At 40.8% G+C, this 18,148-nt stretch overlaps 2 long non-coding RNA genes across 2 annotated transcripts in view; one reads left to right on the forward strand and one right to left on the reverse strand.

Annotated features, from left to right (window-relative positions):
- The window catches only part of LOC309627843, a 30,937-nt gene that overhangs the window by 5,584 nt on the left and 7,205 nt on the right, over positions 1–18,148 (forward strand). The window contains exon 2 of the long non-coding RNA XR_014243987.1: positions 17,695–17,833. This is a non-coding gene — a long non-coding RNA (uncharacterized lncRNA). The remainder of the gene's footprint in view (positions 1–17,694; positions 17,834–18,148) is intronic.
- LOC309627858 lies at positions 1,508–17,695 on the reverse strand. Its single transcript, XR_014243995.1, has 2 exons — positions 15,975–17,695; positions 1,508–15,617 (listed from the first exon to the last, which is right to left on the reverse strand). It is a non-coding gene; the product is annotated as an uncharacterized lncRNA (long non-coding RNA).

An 18,148-nucleotide genomic window follows, 5' to 3' on the forward strand; every position in this document is an offset into this window, starting at 1 on the left:
GTACTCAACATCACTAATTAATGAGAACATGCCAATTAAAACAACAGACACTGTTTTCCCCTATCAGATGGACTACAAATATAAGTCTGATAACATCAAGTGTTTGGTGACGATGCAGGCAGAAGGGAATTCCCATGTTCTGCTGGTAGGAGTGTAAATTGCTATGTATTAACCATGTCTTTTATTTTCTGTATTCTGATGCTTTGACACCTGGCGCTTTGTTGACCCTGGAGAGACTGCCCTTCCCAGGGCTAAGCAATTCCTAGAGATAGTAAACTAGAGCCCACACACCCCACTACCTCCTTTATGGTCTCTCACACTTAGAGTCACTATTCCCCTGCCATAATCACCCCAGGGCCAGGTACCAGACAACTAGGGACAGCCCCTACGCCTCAGAGCCCACTGAAATTATTCAAACTAGCCTATTATAAACTTGTTTACCCACCTCACCCATTCCTTCCCATAAAAACCACACATTCCCCACTGCACCCCTCACTCCCTTTGCCTCTTGACCGGTTCTGGTGCTTCCGCAAGTGGCCCTGAATGATTTGCCATGCCTCCTGCTTCTAGGGAATTGTGAGTATAAAGAAAAACACCTCTTTCCTGACAGTCATTTCCATGTCTACATGTCTTACTGTATCTGATTAAAACAAAGCCTTTGGTGTCCTTAAAACATGCTACACTTAGAGGAGGGTAAACTGCCCTGCAAACGCACCACTCATTATTACCCCTAAAGAAGCCCTGGCAAGTTCAACTCAAACACTTCACCCACTAAGCAAAGATGATGTCAGTACTTACCTCATACAGCTGCTGAGAGGCTTAAATGGGATCTCCTAGAAAGCACCTGAAGAGCACCCAGGACTGAGTAAGTACTCAGGCAAGCATGTCCCAGGATGTTCACTGAAGATATTTGTGTAATGGTGGAAAATTGGAGACACCCTGAATAATGGAATGACTAAATGAATTGTGGTACAGTCACACTAAGGAACAGTATGTAGTCATTAGGTATAAACTAGATCTCCATGTAGGACCATGGAGAGCTCTCCAAAACATTGTTGGGTGAAAGAAGCAAATTGTGGGACAAAATGGACAGTAAGACATGATTTATGGAAAAACAATACCATAGATTTTCTATCAACTAATGTGAATAAAAAGGAAAAATGCCTGAAACCATGCACAGAAGACAGTGGGGTTGCATCTGGGTTGGTGAGAGCAGATGGAATTGTTGGGGAGGATTAATCAAAGAATAGTTTTATTTCTATAATTTATATTTTACTTTCATTATTTATTTATCTGTATATAATTTTGTTGAGAATATTATTATGTAATGCTTAGATAGTTAGAAATTAATTTGCAATGCAAAGGAAAAGATAGGAGGGGAAAAAGATAAACATAGAAGAGGAAAAGGTCGGAATGAACCTGGGGCCTAAGGACATGAAGTTAACTTTGAGAATACTGTGCACTGATGGTATATTTTTTGAAACTAGAGATAATGGAGATCTATCTACATAAGGCATCTTTTGACTGAAGCATTTCCTTGGACAGGAGTGGAGGGATGTCCAGTAAGGACTAACTGCAAAACTAGTTTGCCATTTTGTAAAAGATCAACCCTGAGCTCCCCTCCTCATAGAGATTATTGAGATACTGGTTTCCCTTGTCTCTCTCAGGAGGCTTCCTCATTTCATACTATATCCCTAGCAATGGGTTGGTTGTTTTCCTATAATAATTATAGTAGGCTAGACTGACATAACCGATAAGCCAAAACAAGTAACAACATAATAGAAGTTCCTTTCTCTTAGGACAGTGCAGGGCACTGACGGTGGGGCAGGGATGGGAGAGTTAGAGGAAGACATTCAGGACCAGACAGAAGGCAACTTTGTCATCATCAACATAGTTTCCAAGAATCTGTGATCACTGCCATTTCAGCTGTTTTATAAGATTTAAAGATGGTGAGACCCAACACAATGACACTTGGATAAATGAAAGGCAAAATTCTTTGATTCTTAGAGCTCTGAACAAGAGAAGGTTGCTAGGCAGGCCCACACAGGGGATTGTACCCAGGAACAGAGTAACAGCAGGCTGGGGCTCTAGGGGGCAGCTGATTTATGGCAAGTGGGGTGGGGTTAGCTAGGTTTCATGGTCTTCCTGTGGATTGGCGAAGTTGAATAATTTGGGGGCAGGGCTCTGGGCATGGGGGTTATCCCTAGTTGTCCGGTACCTGACTCTGGGGCAATTAGGGTATATGTTTCGTGGCCCCAGAGTGTTAGGGCCCAACAATGAAGTGGTTTGGGATGTGGACTTAATCGGCTGTTTAAGAAGGGAAACTGACTGACCAGCCTCTTATTCAGGGCTTCAAAACTGGGACAAGACAGTACAATTAAAAAAAAAAAAAAAAAGTTATATCAGCCCATAGAAGAAGGAGGGTAAGGCATAAGGTCCAGGCCTAAAAGTGGTCCACATCTTTTCTGCCCACATTCCATTGGCCAGAATGAGGTCACATGGCCAACTAGTCACATAGTCTCACATAGATGCAAAGGGAGCTGGGAAATGTAGTCCCAGGGACAACCATTTCTGAAGAAGGAAAGCTCAGATTTCAATGGCCAACTAGCAGGCTGTGCCAAAAGGCTGTAAATGAATCTGAACTCAAATATTTCTTTACTTCTTCCCTCCCCCCACCCCCCACCCCTCACCCCCCCAGCCCCCGCTTTCTTAATATCTGTTTCACCTGCTTACATGGTAAGCTGCTTCAGGGCAAAGACCATCATGTTCTCTTGCTTTTGATTCTTCCCCAGCAATTATTTCTGCACCCAATGGGCTTCTCACTAAAACAAGTCTCAAGTAATTTCAGTATGCAAATTAGCTGCCACTTAAGAGCCTGGCATAAATATCTGATACTTAGAATATAATTTCAGTTAGTTAAATTTAGATCACTGGGGGGAAAAAAGAACAGCAGCATAAACATTCTCTGGGCCTTTGGCCTTTTTATTTAATTCTGAATTGGATAAGTCTTCAATAACTTTAAGCTTTGACCTCTATATAGCAATATTTGGTTCTTGGATTAAATCAAACAAGTGTTGCTAATGAGATGGTTTAACAATGTCACATATAGTCAGATTTTCCATTTCAGTTGACTCTTAGGTAAAGGTAAACCAGTGCTTTCAGGAACACTTTCAGTAGTTAATTACATTAAAAATGTTATTTTCCTGACCTTTTTATCTTGTCTCATCTTCTTTCACCTTGCCTTTTTTTCTTGGTTTTTTAAAGACTCTTACCTTTAAAACCACTGTCAACTTAGCATAAATATTTTCTTTGGAAGGCTAACACTTAATGACACCAGGGAAGGGGTGGGAGAAAACAAACCTCACTATGGAATCACTCGACATTCATCCAGCACTTATTGAGTGCCTAAGGTATGCTGAACACAATGCAAATCCATAAAAATGCAAATGGCTATCATCTCAGCCTTTAAGAAGTTCACAGTTATGAACCTGAACCTACACTTTTTCTACGTAAAAGTTTTTATTCAGTCATCCATTCATTCAACAAATATATCTCGGGTCCTACTCCGTGTAGGTTGCTGATCTAGCTACTGGAAATATAGACTTGAACAAAACAAAGATGCCTGCCCTTCTGGAGCTTACATTCAAGGAGAGGAAGGTAGGCAATAACTTATCCCCACTCCCCACCCTTCCAACCTAGAGGTGATTTCCTTTACCTGTGAAGTCCCCTGATACTTTAGTATCTTCTGGCAATTGCTACTCTCTACCAGAGTTGACAAAGAGCAGGAACTAGGTCTTAACTTTGATATCCACCATGATGCTAGGACAGGGTTAATAAATGCTTATCAGCTCAATAAATGAATAATGAGTGCGTCTTTTCACAAAAGTACAACCTGTGTAGCTAAAGCAGGTGAAGACCCACAGGAAGCTGAAAATGCCTTTTTCATGTCCGAAGGCAACAAAGTAGCTGCAAGCTCAATGGGGTTTGCACCCACACTCTCCCCCTGCCTTCTCCTGACCTGGTTTGGGGACTGGGATGAGAGGGTGCAGACATGAACTACATCTACCATTGCAACTGCACCACAAATAAATTTTGCAATGGGCTTTATAGTATGATTTTTTTTTATTCTCAAAGGAGAATTTTAATTCTCTAGGGGTCATAATAGTATGAGAAAAGTTATAGACCACTTCAAGGCATGTTTGGGAAATTATGGATAACGTCTTGTGCCGAGAGAGTATGTGTGTTTAGGGGTGAGTTAGGAGATGGCTATTAATAATAAACGTAGAACATCCTGTTAGGGCCTCACTGTTAGGGACCTTACATGACACACCAAGGAGTTTAAACTTTATTCAAAAGACAATGGAGAGGTTGTGGATTGAAGGTTGGAATGGAAGAGGTTGTGGGGAAAGAGAAGAGTGAGAAAACAATGGAGCAGCCGTCACAACAGGCCAGGTAAGGGGTAATGACGTGTGAACCAGAGTGGTGGCAGTGGCCATGGGAGAATGGAGGACTGAAGAAGAGGACTGTCAGATCTTCGGATGTGTTGAGGGTAAGGAAAAAGAGGATGCAAGGATGATATGAAGATTTAGAGCCTAGGAGACTAAGCTATAAATTACTATCAAAAATAGGGAACACAAATGAAAAGGTTTCATGAGGATGGTTATGAATTCAATGTTGGACATATTGAGTTTGACTTGCTGGAGGGAAATACACATGCAGATATCAGGCAGGCAGTTGGAAAATAGGGCTTAGGAGCTTTGAAGAGGGCTCGGTGTGGAAGAAGTAGGTCCACGGGTTGCTCCAAGTCTGTCTGTTAAAGCCACAGAATAGATGTACTTGCTTGGGGAGTGCACAATAAAAAGAGAAGAGGCCCTGGACAGAGCTTTTGGGAACTGTACTGTAGGAGAAGGAAGGAATGGAGGGAGGGAAGGAAGAGGGAGGGCAGTCAGTGAAAAAAAGAGCAGTGGTTCTTAAACTCTAGAGTGTCAAAGAATCACCCAGAGACATTCATGCAGATTCCTAGACCCCTCCCCAGAAAACCAGATTCAGTAGGAACATACAATCTAAAGAGAACACTCCCTTCATTATCTATTGATGCATGACAGATAACCCCCAAATTTCACATCTTAACACAGCAACATTTTTGATCTCATGGTTTCTGGATATCAAGAATCTGTGAGCAGCTCAGCTGGGTGGCTCGAGGCCTCTCGCAAGGCTGCAGTCAAGTTGTAAGCCAGAAATCTGAAGACTTATCTGGGCCTGAGGCTCTGATTCCAAGATGAGTGTCCTCATCAAGTGGCAGCCAGCTTCCCCTAGAGCAGGTGATCCAAGAGAGCAAGGCGGAGACCACAATATCTTTTATGACCCAGCCTCAGAAGTCACATTTGTCATTTCTGCAAAATCCTATTGGTTACATAGGTGAGTCCTATTTACTGTGAGAGGAGAGTTCACAGAAGTGACAGGAGACAAAATCAGGGTGGAGGGGCAACTTGGAGGCTGACTACCATATGTCCCTACCCTCCTGGAGTTATTCTGATGCAAGTAGCCCTCAAAGAAATACTGGATGGGAAAGAGTAAAGGTCAACAGAGGAAAGAAAATCAAACAGAAGGTGGACCTCAGTGCCAAATAGGACTGAGAAATCTAGATAAGGTTGAGAAGAGGCCAGCGGATCTGGCCTCTGGTATATCAGTCTTGACCTTCTCAACTCGGAAGCAGCACTTCTAGAGAAACACAACTCTTTTTATGCAACTCATGGTGAGAAATATATTTTACTTCATTGCCTGGTACACAATGCACTCGTATATAGAAACAAATGTTTCATGAATTAATACCTATTTCTACTGCATGAGAAGCACTCATATTTCTTATTGTAGTCTGGTCTATTTCTCTAAAAAAATGCTAGTCAAGACCCACTAAACTGATTTTGTTGGTCATTAAAGCATCTGACCTGAAGCTTGAAAAAGCAGTCTCAATAGGATTGGATAACAGTGAAGATGATGGTGATGACAAAAACAAATACATTTTGAGTATATACACTTTGCACTAAATGTAATACCATGAATTATCTTATTCATAACAACTCTATACTATAGTACCATTAGCATAATTTTAGATGTAAAAGTTTAGTACTTAAGTAGCTTTCTCGAGGCCATATGGTTAGGAGGTGGTACAGCTGTAATTTATTTTAACCTAAACAATATGATTTTGGAACTTACACTTTAGAGCTGTGGGATCCAATATGGAGGCCGCTAGCCACATGTGTGTATTTTAATGTTAAATTTAATTAAAACTAAATAAAATTAAAGTTTCATGTCTCAGTCACACTAGCCATATTTCAAGTGCTCAATAGCCACATGTGGTAGTAGCCTCCATATGTGACAGCAGAGATACAGAGTATTTCCCCCATTGCAGAAAGTTCCGTTGGACAGCGGTGCTCGAGAGCTAAACCACCAAGGGCCAACGTATTGGGAAGATGGGAGTCACCTGAGCATGGCTGTGAGGTGAGAGGAAGGAGTTGGAAAAAGAGAGAAGAGTCGAGATAGGGGATGCAGGTTGGAGCAGTGGCCTGGGGGAGGATGGGGGGGCAGGATCAGGGTACGGGGAAAGTTGGCTTTGGCAAGGGATGGGGACAATTTCTGCTCTGGGTCAGAAAGGAAGAGGAAAATGGGTGAAGGTCCAGAGGAAGGGGAAGGTGACGAAGCTTGCTTTGATAACACTTGATATTGTCTAAAACGTAGGGGCTGAGAACAGGAACGAAGAGTGAGCGGGCCAAGTTTGGGCATTGAGTCAAGTAAGAAAGATTGGAAATCATCGCTGCAGGAGGTGCATATACACATAGAGAATGATTGATGCTCACCCATGGGGGCTCAGCTGTGGTTAGATACTGAATTTTAGGTGCAGCCAACCATTTATTTCATTCATTCAGCAAATACTTGCCAAGTGCCTACAACATGCCAGGCACCATGCCAGGCACTGGAGAAACATCAGTGAATGATAGTGACAAAAACAGGCAAGCCCATTCTCTCATGGAACTTACTGGTGGAGGTCTTTGTTAATCACAGAGCTGCCAAGTGTAGCCCTGCAATGGACACATACCACCAAGGAGAGGAGCTGGTGCTCTAAAATGGCTATGAGAGGGCATGGCAGGGGATTTCATCTGGTCAGGAAGGTCAGGGAAGGCGTGCCTCAAACCAAGACTTGAAGAAGGAGCACCAATCCATACAGAAGGGAGAACGGCTCATAACTTTGCCCTGAACTGGACCATGCAGAGTCCCAGGCAGGCAGACAAAGGCACCTTTGTAAGGTTCCTGTGGACAGAAGTGTTTGCTGAGCACACAGACAAAGCCACCCATGGTTGTCGAGATTCTACTCCAGCCCTGTGTGTGGGTGGCTTTGAGTGAAAAGACACCATATGATATCCACAGTAGGATAAGCCTGCTGGATGTGGCGGCTGGAATTTTTGTGGGCTGAGGGTTCCTACCCTGCTGATGACATCAGTAAAGAAGTCAATGCACAGGACTTCCCTGGTGGTGCAGTGGTTAAGAATCCGCCTGCCAATGCAGGGGATATGGGTTTGAGCCCTGGTCTGGGAAGATCCCACATGCCGCGGAGCAACTAAGCCTGTGCACCACAACTACTGAGCCTGCGCTCTAGAGCCCACAAGCCACAACTACTGAGCCTGCGTGCCACAACTACTGAAGCCCATGCGCCTAGAGCCTGTGCTCCACAACGAGGGAAGATACCACAATGAGAAGCCCGTGCACCGCAACGAAGAGTAGCCCCCGCTCGCTGCAACTAGAGAAAGCCCGTGCACAGCAATGAAGACCCAACACAGCCAAAAATAAATAAATAAATAAATAAATAATTTTTTAAAAAAAAGAAGTCAATGCACAACATTATTACTGATACACTACATGCAGAGTCAGCACTCACAGCAAACCATCCATCATCAGACTTGTACTGTAGAGCTATCTCCCCTCACTTAGACCTTTCGGAAAAACAAATTTCCTTTGAAGTTAAAAATGCCAGGCTCAATTTTAGCAAAACAGAAAAAGATAAAACTTTAAAAACCCCACACATTTTTTAAAGTTTCAGCAAAGCACATTCTTTAAAAAAATTTAATATAATATCTATATTATGTTGAGGATGAAGAAGGAATTCCAAATTGGGTAAGTTATTAAGTGTGACTATTTTTGCAAATTTCCATTGGAAAAGCCTCTTCCTATGTTTAACTTTACAAATTATTTGTGATAAAATTTCAAAAATAAATAACGTTATGGCACAGTTTTGTGTTCCTGTGTCACTGCTGAGTGATCCAGTAACTGCATCCCGTTATCACACTGTGGAAGTGAACTCCCTTTCGGCTCTCAAAGTACTTATTTTAAGTCCTTCTTTCCTTCATAAGAATTGGTTGATTACCATCTCCTGCTTTTAATTGCATTAAGGTTACAAATGTGAAAAACATCAGAATGCTAAGATGAAGCAAAACTAGAAATGTTTAAAATCCTGTCCTGCTCTCTGGTCCCCACGTGGTTCTCTCTGACTATAATTATGTTGCACTTGCTCAGAAGGGCATACAATGTAGAGGTTAGGGTGAGGGCCAGGGTTCTGATTCTGGCTCCACTGCTAGCTAGCTTCCTGATCTTCTGATTCTCTCTCTGTGCCCCAAGAAAAAACAGTCCTTACTTCACTTCATTGTGGTAGAGTTTACACATAAAGCACTTACAGCAACACTCCAACGCTCCAACTTAATATGGGTCAGCCCTCGTTTCTACACATATCTACTCTCATACACATGGAATATTTGCATGGCGGGTAAATGATTGTTTCCATGGGAACTTAACTTTCATATTTCCAGGTCCTTATCCCACTATCTTCTTCTTTTTTTTTTTTTTAAAGAAGTTTATAAGCTACAAGTTTCATTCTTAGAACAGCATTAACATAAGTTTTTCATTCACTGCCGTGGGTGTTCCCATAAAAAATTTTTTTTCACTGTTTTGTGGGTCTGGTATTTTTAATGAGTTCATATCTCATAGGCACATGTACAGAGTGGCCTATTCTGTATTCTCAGATACTGTTGCTTTGGGGCATCGTATTCTTGTGCAGTAAGGAAAAAGTGGGGGTGGGGCGTGAAAAAACTGAATTCCTGTGAAATTCTACTGCAAAGCTAAAATCTGAAACTTAATAATTTAACCTATCATCCAGCCATTGAAGAAAAAACCTTTTGACCCAATTATTATCTTTTTAGAAAAGGTAATTTCAAAGCAATACATTTTTTAATTATCTAGTGTCAGGTGTACAGCATCATAATTCGAAATCTGTATACACTACAAAGTGACCACATCCGTCACCATAAAATTGACCCCTTTCACCCCTTCTGCCCACCCCCTAACCCCCTTCCCCTCTGGTAACCACTGATCTGTTCTCTGTATCTATGAGTTTGTTCGTTTGTTTTGTTTTGCTTTGTTTTGGATACCACAGATGAGTGAAATCATATGGTATTTGTCTTTTTCCTTCTGACTTATTTCACTTAGCATGATACTCTCCAGGTCCATCCATGTTGTCACAAATGGCAAGATTTCATTCCTTTTTATGGCTGAGTAGTAGTCCATTGTGTATACATACCACGTTTTCTTTATCCATTCATCCATGGAAGGACACTTAGGCTGCTTTCATATCTTGACTATTGTTAATAATGCTGCAATGAACATAGGAGTGCATATATGTTTTTGAATTATTGTTTTCGTTTTCTTTGAATAAATCCCCAGAGTGGAATTGCTGGATTGTATGGTAGTTTTCTTAATTTTTTGAAGAATCTCTAAAATGTTTTCCATCGTGGCTGCACCAGTTTACATTCCCATCAACACATCCTCTCCAACACTTGCTATTTCTTGTCTTTTTGATACTAACCATTCTAACTGGTGTGAGGCGATATCTCATTGTGGTTTTGATTTGCATGTCCATAATAATCAGTACTGATGAACATCTTTTCATGTGCTTATTGGCCATCTGTATGTCGTCTTTGGATATGTCTCTATTCAGTGTCTCTGCCCATTTTTTAATTGGATTGTTTCATTGTTGTTGAGTTTTATGAGTTCTTTATATATTTTGGATATTAACCCTTATCAGATACATGATTTGCAAATATTTTCTCCCATTTAGTAGGTTGTCTTTTTGTTTTGATAACTGTTTCCTTCACTGTGCAGAAGCTTTTTAGTTTGATGTAGTCCCATTTGTTTATTTTTACTGTTGTTTCTCTTGCCCTTGGAGTCCAGTCCACAGGAACATTGTTAAGACTGATGACAATGAGGTTACTGCCTATGTTTCCTACTAGGAATTTTACTGTTTTAGGCCTACATTTAAGTCTTTAATTCAATTTGAGTTGATTTTTGTGTTTGGTGTAAGACAGTAGTCTAGTTTCATTCTTTTCCATGTGGCAATCCAGTTTTCTCAACACCACTTATCAAAGAGACTGTCCTTTCTCCATTGTATGTTCTTTGCACCTCTGTCATAAATTAATTGTTCTTATATGTGTGGGTTTACTTCAGGGCTATCAATTCTGTTCCACTCATCAGTGTGTCTGTTTTTGTGCCAGTATCATACTGTTTTGATTACTATAGCTTTGTAGTATAGCTTGAAATCAGGGAGCATGATACCTCCAGCTTTGTTCTTCTTTCTCAAGATTGTTTTGGCCATTCAGGATCTTTTCTGTTTCTGCACAAACTTTAGAATTATTTGTTCTAGTTTTGTGAAATATGCCATTGGAATTTTGATAGGGATTGCATTGAATCTATAGATTGCTTTGGGTAGTATGGACATTTTAACAATATTAATTCTTCCAATCCATGAGCACAGTGTATCTTTCCATTCATTTGTGTCTTCTTAAATTTCTTTCATCAGTGTCTCATAGTTTTCAGTGTACAGGTATTTCACCTCCTTGGTTAAATTTCTTCCTAGGTATTTTATCCTTATTGCTACAATTTTAAATGGGGTTTTCTTAAATTATCTTTCTGATAGAAATGCCACAGATTTCTCTATATTGATTTTGTATCCTGAAACTTAGCTGAATTCATTTATTAGTTCAAAGAGTTTTTTGGTAGAATCTTTAGGGTTTTCTATATATAGCATCATATCATCTGCAAATAATGATAGTTCTGCTTCTTCCTTTCTGATTTGGATGACTTTTATTTATTTTTCTTGCCTAATTGTTGTGGCTAGGACTTTCAACACTATGTTGAATAAAATTGGTAGAGTGGACATCCATTCTTGTCTTGTTCCTGATCTTAGAGGAAAAGCTTTCAGCTTTTTCATCATTGAATATGATGTTATCTCTGGGTTTGTCATATATGGCCTTTGTTTGTTGAGGTACGTTCCCTCCATACACATTTTGTTGAGAGTTTTTATCATAAACAGATGTTATTATTTTATCAAATACTTTTTCTGCATCTATTGAGATGATCGTATAATTTTTATCTTTCATTTTATTAATGTGGTGTATCATGTTGATCGATTTGCAGATGTTGAATCACCCTTGTATCTCTGGAAGAAATCCCACTTGATCATGGGGTGTATGATCCTTTTAATGTATTATTGAATTTGGTTTCCTAATATTTTGTTGAGGATTTTTCCATCTATACTTATCAAGGATATTGGCCTGTAATTTTTGTGTGTGTGTGTGATGCCCTTATCTGGTTTTGGTATCAAGGTAATGCTGGCCTTATAAAGTGAGTGTGGAAGCATTCCCTCCTCTTTGATTTTTTTTTGGAAGAGTTTGAGAAGGATAAGTATTAAATCTTTGAATGTTTGGAAAAATTCACCAGGGAAGCTGTCTGGTCCTGGAATTTTGTTTGTTGGGAGGTTTTTGACTACTGTAATCAGTCTTCAGGTTTTATATTTCTTCATGATTCAATCTTGGTAGATTGCATGTTTCTAGGAATTGGTCCCTTTTTTTCTATGCTGTCCAATTTTTTGGTGTATAATTGTTCATAGTATTCTCTTATGATCCTTTGTATTTCTGCAGTAGCAACTGCAATTTCTCCTCTTTCATTTCTGATTTTATTTATTTGAGCCCTTTCTCTTTTTTCTTGGTTAGTCTAACAAAAGGCTTTTCAATATTTTTTATCTTCTATTTTCTATTTTTTTTAATCTTCTCAAAGAACCAGATCTTAGTTTCACTGATCTCTTGTCTCTTTAGTATTTATTTCATTTATTTCTGCTCTGATCTGCTCCTTCCTTCTACTGACTTTGGGCTTCATTTGTTCTTCCTTTTCCAGTTACTTTAGGTGTAAAGTTAGATTGTTTATTTGAGAGGTTTTTTTGTTTGTTTGTTTGTTTCTTGAGGTAGGCCTGTAATGCTATGTACTTCTCTCTTCAACTGCTTTTGCTGCATTCCATAGATTTTGGTACATTGTATCTCTGTTTTCATTCGTCTCCAGGTATTTTTCAATTTCTCCTTTGATTTCTTCAATGACTCACTGGTTGTTTAATCTCTACATTTTTGTGGTTTTTCCAGTTTTCTTCTTGTAATTGATTTCTAGTTTCATAGTGGTCATTGTGGTCAGACTAATTATTAACTAATTATTATAATTTTAGTTAATTTTACTACTTTTGTCTTTCAACCTTTATACCTGCTTTATAAGTGGTTGATCTACTATCTTTCCTGTATATTTACCTTTCTAGTGAGATTTTTACTTTTGTATGTTTTCTTATTATTAATTAGTGCCTTTTCTTTCCAGCTTAGAGAATTTCCTTTAACATTTCTTGTAGGGCCAGTTTAGTGGTGATGAACACCTTTAGCGTTTGCTTATCTGGAAAACTCTTAATCTCTTCTTCAATTCTGAATGATAACCTTGTCAGGTTGAGAATTCTTGGCTGGAAATTTTTTCTTTTCAGCACCTTGATTATGTCATGCCACTCCCTTCTGGCCCATAAAATTTCTGTTGAAAATTCTACTAACAGCTTTATGGGGTTTCCCTTATACATTATAAGTTGTTTTTCTCTTGCTGCCTTTAAGATTCTCTCTTTACCTTTAACTTTTACCATTTTAACTATAATGTGTCTTGGTGTGGTTCTCTTTGGGCTCATCTTACTTGGAACTCTCTGGACTTCCTGGACCTGGATATCTATTTCATTCCCTAGATTAGGGAAGTTTTCAACCATTATTTCTTCAGATTATTTTTCTGGCCCTTCCTCTCTGTCTTCTCTTTCTGAGATCACTCTAATGCAAATGTTATTCCACCTGATGATGGACCCGAGGTACTCAAGTATCTTCACTTTCTAAAATTCTTTTTCATTTTCCTGCTCTGGGTGATTTTCATTGCTTTGTCTTCCAGCTCATTGATTCATCCTTCTACTTCATCTGGTCTGCTGTTGAACCCCTCAAGTATAGTTTTCAGTTCAGTTATAACTTCTGTTTGGTACTTTCTTATATTTTCTATTGCTTTGTTGAAGTTATTGCTGTGTTCATTCATTATTCTTCCAAGTTTGGTGGGCATTTTTATGATCATTACTTTGAACTATTTATCAGGTAGGTTGCTTATCTTCATTTCATTAATGTCTTTTGCTGGGGATTTGTCTTGTTCTTTGGTTTGGAACGTATTCCTCTGTCTCCTCATTTTGTCTGACTACCTGTGTTTGTGTATATGTATCAGGCAAAACACCTACTTCTCAGTCTTGAAGGAGTGTTCTCGTGTAGGAGATGACCCTTGGGGCCCAGAAGCACAGTCTTCCCTGAACACCAGAGCCAGGTGCTCAAGGGGAGGCCCTCGTGTGGGCTGCATGCACACACCAGCTGTGGTGGGGTCTCAGCTGCTGTGTGGAAAAGGCAGGGCCCTCGGGTGCTCACCTGACTTGGTTGCAGCATGGCCACTGCATGGGGAAGGCAGGACACAGTGCATTCGCCCAGCCCAGTTGTGGCGCAGCTGCTGTGCAGGGTGGGCAAGGCCCTCACCCAGCTGGGTTGTATTGTGGGGTGGGTAGAGCATGCCCTCCAGTGCTATCAGGCTAGAGGGAGGGTGCCAAAAATGGCATTCACCAGCTCTTCACCAGCAAGTTAGGATGAGATTGTAAAAAAGGTGTCCACCAGCACTTCCATCCCCAAGAAAGTACCAGCAGGTTCCTACCTCTCTGGCAGCTACTGTAAAATCAGTAAGTGGGTCTCCCTCACTTATGGTCTAGGTGCTCTTTGCCATTTTTGCCTTTCTGCTGCTTTTGCCCTGGATCTCACTGCAAATGGGTCTGCATGTAAGCCCTTTAAGAGTGGGTTCACTGTTCCCTATAGTTTTATGGTTCTCCTGGACTTAATCCCCACTGATTTGTGGGGCTCGTCTTTTCAGTGTTGGACCCAAAGGTCAGGGTGCCTCACATGGGGCTCAATCCCTTCACTCCTTGAGGGAAAGTTTTATATCTTTGGGATCCCTCCCAACTGTGGGTCACTGCTTCTGGGGTGGGGACCTGGGTGAGACACTCTGCTTCTCTGTCTCAATGCATCTTTTTTATCTTTTGTTGTCAAGGCACTGTTTATCTAGTTCTCAGGTCCTTTTCAAAGGAAAATCATCCATATGTTGCTGTAAGTTTGTTGTGTCCATGGGAGGAGTTGAGTTCAGGGTCTTCCTATGCCGCCATTTTAAACCCTTCTACTCAAAGCAATAAATTTACATAAAATAAAAATTACCTAGACATTGAAAGCTTTCACTTGCAACATGAATGTTGAGGAACCTCAATTATCTAGAGTAGTGTTGTCCAATAGAAATATACCGTGATATATACTTACATATACATAATTTTAAATTGACTAATAGCCACATTAAAACAAATAACATGTGAAATTAACTTTGATAATATGTTTTATTTAGTCCACTGTGTTTAAAATGCCATCTCAACAAGTGACCAATATTATAAAAAGTGTTGAGATATTTAACTTTTGTTTATAGTAAGTTTTTAAAATCAGTGTGTATTTTATACTTATAACACATGACAATTGGAACTACCCATGTTCAAATGCTCATACCCATGTGTGGCTGCCAGCTGCTATATTGGATGGAGAAACTCTAGTTTATTTCTCCCCTTTGGCCCATCCAAGAACTAGTTGCTTTGTGCCAAGAAATCAAATTTGAAGTCACTACCACTAACAGTCATTCTAAGTAAGGGCCCACTAACAGTCATTCTGAGTAAGGGCCCAAAACACATGTCTATTCCATAAGTCAATTCAGATTGTGAGGTTAGAGCACATTTTGCCATATTTTCCAAGTCTCCAACAAATGCAGAAAAGAGGCCCATGTCCTCATTTGGCAGAAGGTCTAAATTCTGAGGCCTCCAGTGAAATACACTGAGGATTTTTCTGCCAAATAAAAAGGAGGCTGATTGTTCCTAGTATCAAGGGAATGCTTGGCAGCTGAACATTTACAAAACATCTCTTTCATCTGCCCGATGGAAGAGCTGACATAGGCTTCCCAGCTAGTCATTCTCCCAGGGATCTTGATCAGATGCTAACAATGCAGGTGAGAGCACCTGTCCCGCTTGGGCAGCTATGCTTTAAGCAGGAGCCTCGTCACCAGGTACCTCAAAAGATAAGGTTTCTTTTCCCAGTTTCATCAGCCTCTTCCAGACATTCTGTTTGCTGCTCTGTGCCAGAGTCACTTTTTTTTTTTTTTTTAAGTTATACAATTTTTATTTATTTATTTATTTATTTATTTATTTATTTATTTGTTTGTTTGTTTGTTTATGGCTGTGTTGGGTCTTCGTTTCTGTGCGAGGGCTTTCTCTAGTTGCGGCAAGTGGGGGCCACTCTTCATCGCGGTGCGCGGGCCTCTCACTATCGCGGCCTCTCTTGTTGCGGAGCACAGGCTCCAGACGCGCAGGCTCAGTAATTGTGGCTCACGGGCCCAGTTGCTCCGCGGCATGTGGGATCTTCCCAGACCAGGGCTCGAACCCGTGTCCCCTGCATTGGCAGGCAGATTCTCAACCACTGCGCCACCAGGGAAGCCCCATAGTCACTTTTATTACAGCTTCTTTCACCTGATTTCCAAAATCACTGTTTTCAAGGTCACCTAGACTGAGACCTCTTGTCACTGCCACTCGCCATCTTCCCAGGCCCCTGGGGTAGAAACCCTCTTTCTCCAGATCGAGTCCACCTTCAGGTCATGGTTCCTTGACTTCTGCAGTATACCTTGAATCCATCCCTCCCTCTCCCCTTGCCAATGTCTGGGTTTACACTCACTTCCTTCTTGCTTGCCCCAATTACTGAACCAATTTCTTAACTGATCCCCTTTCTCCAATTTCCCTCCCCATACTCCTCATCTCAATTTACCTTCTACCTTGCTGCCAGGGTGAGCTTTCTAAAATAGAAACTAAATCGGGTCACTTTTTGGTTTCAAGACTTTTATTGACTCACTGTTGTCTACATAGTGGATTTTAACCCTTTTTTATAAGCAGAGGAAGCCCCAACTTTTTTCAATAACGTGTTACCAAGAACCCCACGATAGAAAACAGATAAAATCTGAGCTGCTCTGAGCTGCTCTGGGTGAAGCAGGGACAGACGCCTCAGAGGCTGCCCTAAAGTCCTCTAGCCCCACCTCCTCTGGGCTCCCGGCAGCTTCAAGGAATCCTGAAGCACTTCTGGACACAGCTGGAACCCTACTGCCCAGTGGGAAGCCTGTGCTCCTTGGCCTAGCATTCAGGGCCCAATGGAATCAGGGTCCAGCCCACCTTTTTGGTGCCATCACCCATCACTGCACTGCACACATACCCCAAGTCCCCGCTACACAAACCACACGTGACCCCACGTGCCAGGCATTTCTGAGGCTTCACACTGTGGCCACACAGTGTCCTCTGCCGGGTGTGTCCTCCTGCTCATCCCTGTATGGCGAGATCCTAGTTGCCTTCCCAGGTTTAGCACCATCATTCTATGTGAACTCTTCCCTTATGAACAACGTGGATGAACTTCCGTTATAAACTAATCCCTCCCTCCTCTAGGAATACTGCTGAATTTACTGTCTAACCACTTACCACATCTGTTACCTGGACGTGTTTCTCCTAGCAATATTGTGGGCAAGGGCCTTTGATTATCTTTCTAATCCTGGCCCAGATTTCAATAAATGTTTGTGGCATCATGAAGTTAAGACTGTGTCCCCTCTATCGTCAACAGAGGTGAGTGAGCTGTTCTCAATTCCATGAGGAATTCTGAGAACCTTCAGGGCAAGAAAGAGGCCAAAGAGCCCTGAATTGGGAATCTGGCTTGCTCCAAACTATGTCTTTCTTTCTCTCTCTCTCTTTCTTTCTTCCCTTCTTCCTTTCTTCCTTCCTTCCTTTCTTCCTCTCTTTCTTTCTTGCTTTATAATTGAAGTATAGTTGATTTACAATGTTGTGTTAATTTCTGCTGTACAGCAAAGTGATTCAGTTACATACATATATACATTCTTCTTTTAAAAAATATTATTTTCCATTATGGTTTATCATAGGATACTGAATATAGTTCTCTGTACTATACAGTAGGACCTTGTTGTTTTTCTATTCCATATGTAATAGCTTACATCTGCCAAACTAGGTCTTTAAATTCAGTCCTACGCTGCTATGGTTTTAATGCTCTTGGAATAATGATAATGATCACTCTAGTGACTAATTTTTATAAGGCAGCAACCACATGCCAAGCACTGCTGTAAGCATTTTTCAGGGATTAACTCATTTTTGTTTTGCAGAATGAAGGCTGCAGGAGTTACTAAATTGAACTCCTCTTTCTAGTTGCATTGGGGACTGAATGAGATCTTACAGATCATCTCCTGCAGCAATGAAGAAACCACCAGAGTCACCAGACAGAGAATAAGATGACCACTTCAGGTGATTCAGCAGGTGGCAGAGCTGCCTGGTGGCAGGTCTCCTGGCTCTTGGGTGGTTGTACTTTTGCCCACACAGCACTGCTTCTCTGTAACAGGAAATGGCCTGATACCAGCCAGAGCCACATGTAGATGTACAAAATGTTTTACAAAGCTTCCGCAAAGGCATATGACATTCAGGTATCAGCACAACTCAGTGCATGCCCAAATATTTCCTCACTTAAATGATTCCATTTCAAATTTGATTTATTTTATGTAAAAGTTGCCTCCTAGTAAAAATTATAATCACTAAATAATTTCTCTAACAATGGTATAAATT

The sequence above is a fragment of the Balaenoptera borealis genome, assembly GCF_965194805.1.
Source record: "Balaenoptera borealis genome assembly, chromosome: 1".
Lineage (NCBI taxonomy): Eukaryota > Metazoa > Chordata > Mammalia > Artiodactyla > Balaenopteridae > Balaenoptera > Balaenoptera borealis.